Genomic DNA, 2,680 nt, shown 5'->3' with positions numbered 1-2,680 from the left:
GGTGGATGTTGTCTCTGATTCAACACCAGGAGTTGAAGCTGTGATCACACCTGCTGTCATCCAGCAGGTAGAAACTTTGATACTTCATTACAGGAACTAACTCACTTTAACCAACAGGATCTGTTAGTTTGTCTAAAGAGTAAAAAAACAAACAAACAAAAAAAAAGAAATACATTGGGCTGCTTTGAAGGCACTCACTGCACAGGGGCGGAGCCAGGGGGTTGCCAGGGGTGGCCATGGCCACCACAGACAAATCTTTGGCCACCCCATTGGCCTCCCTGCTGTACACACCCCTTCCACAGTGAAACAACCTTTAGGGGTGTAATAATCCTCCCGAACAGTTGGTGACAGTGTTTAACAATTTGAAACATTACCAAGCTTTATCACTGAAGAAGAGTGATGACAAGGAAGTGATGATTTTCTTTATATACAGAACAAATGCCTATGTAATCTGACTTATGGTGTCAACTTTTGGACTTATGGTGACACATGTTATTATTTTTACATATTTATTTATTTACAGTATTTGTCATTTTATGCTATGAAGGCTGTATGATTCTCTGTTCCTTTTGGTTGTGCGTAGACATATCACTAAGTCATAAACAGTAAATTCACTGTTAGTGTTTATCAATGTTGCACCTTTTCATTGGAAAAAAATATTAATTTTAGTTTTAAGCATGCAGTTGAGGGTCATCCTTATTTGGCACAATGACACAATGACATGTGTTATAGTTAAAAATAAATCAATAATCAATAAACAATATATACAAGTTAAAAGCACCCCTAAAGTCATTGTATATGATAAATTGTGTCACATTAATTAATCTTATCTCAAACATAGCAGTGAGTTAAAACAGGATGATAGAACTAGTTTAATGAACAATCTGTCTCTGAAATAACTATTAAATCAAGTGTTTATTTATGTAGGGGAAATTATGTTTAATAACTTGTTAAAATACACCATTCAAATTTTTCTGGGGAAGGACCCCCAGACCCCCCAACAGTGTGTCCCCCCACTTTTAAAATGTTTCTGACATCCATGCTTATAAGGTAGGGATAGTCACTGCCTGTAAAAGGACATAAGGAAATGACCAAAACACAAATATATGGAGAAACTTTCAAGTAAAAAAATATGTAATTTTCCTGGCCACSCCTGTGTGAGTAGTGGTCCCAGTCTGGCCACCCCTGAGAAAAATGTCTGGCTCCGCCACTGTCACCGCAGTGTCATGAAATCCAGTCCAACTTATTTGTAGAACTGTTCGTCTGCTCTTCTATGACCTTTAGGAAATCACAGCCACGAGTGACAACATCAGGACCCAGACAGAGTCTATAYCCGGGACTCCTGCAGACCCTGAACCTGCTGCTGTGCCTGCAGAGGGCGCCCTCTCTGTAAGCTGCTTCCATTATAAAAAAAAAACACGTGCAGTATTAAACCACCACATGCAAAAGATTCCATATGTCCCCGAATTATTCTCTTCATGCAGGCTTATTTGGGACTGATTTTATAAATCTGCGTTTCTCGACGGATTAACGTCGTCCCTTCTTTCTCACGCAGAGCGACGCTGCAGATCAGATGTGTCTGAACGTGTCATCAGAGGAACCAGTAGTTTGTGACGTACCGTGTCAGATACAGCTGCCTGTGGAGCCTGTACAGCACGACTCGGTGGTAAAGAAATGTGATTTAATAAGAGCTTTTAAAATAATTTATCCCATATTCAAACTCGAGTTTTATTAATCCCATAGAGGTAAATTTATATGCTGTGGAAGAGGCATCAGAACAGAACAAACTCCTCCATCTGAATGTTAATATTAGATGGATTTTTACATAAAACTTGTAGTTTTTAACATCTTGGTTGCATTTTAGGAGATCTCAGTGGAAACAACACTGAATGGACACATGGTTCCAGAAGTTTCTATTGAGGGTTAGAACCAAAAGTATTTTTTTGTGTAAGTTTCTCAAATCATTTAACACATTCTTTCTAAATGTGTAATTACCTCAGATTCTGTGGTAAACCTTTAATTAACTGTTTGCACGCCCCCGCAATATGTCCATATCTTTCAGATGCCCCTTGGTCATTTTGAAGAACTCACGACTTTACGGGAGTCGGTCGGGCTTTTTCATTTTTTAAGGATTAGGACCGAACGGTCAGGAAATCAACGGGACATCCCCACTTTGAAGTGCCTTTCCTGCCCTGCTTTCTGCTCAAACATCAGATCCAGATGCGAACACGTGGACAGCGATGCTCTGGAGGCAGCAGAGACTCGTGGAGACAAACACGTTGTGACTCCTTTAAATCTTTCCGTACATCAAGAGTTCACAAACAGAGAATTATGTTTGCAGTGGGATAAAAAAAAWGTGATATTTCTTTACATACACTTGTTGTATTTTAGTACCACTGCAGCATTTATGATTTGGCCAGTTTGTTATACAGGTGTATTTTTTTTATTTTACAATTTGTTTCAAAGCTTTTATTTTGCTCAGTATTTTTATTTTACACAAACCTGAATTGTTYACTTTTCTTTGTCTAAACTAAGTGCCGACGTTCAAACTACATTGTAAAGTGAGGCTTTTAGGWTATAAGGCCTCTGAAGAGTGACATTTTTGTTCCCACATTCCTCCTCCTGTGATTCATTTTGTATAGTCAGAGTGATGCACTAGTTTCATGTTCAAAATCCAGCG

This window comes from Austrofundulus limnaeus, unplaced genomic scaffold (genome assembly GCF_001266775.1).
Source record: "Austrofundulus limnaeus strain Quisiro unplaced genomic scaffold, Austrofundulus_limnaeus-1.0 Scaffold84, whole genome shotgun sequence".
NCBI lineage: Eukaryota > Metazoa > Chordata > Actinopteri > Cyprinodontiformes > Rivulidae > Austrofundulus > Austrofundulus limnaeus.
This window is presented reverse-complemented; position numbering follows the sequence as displayed.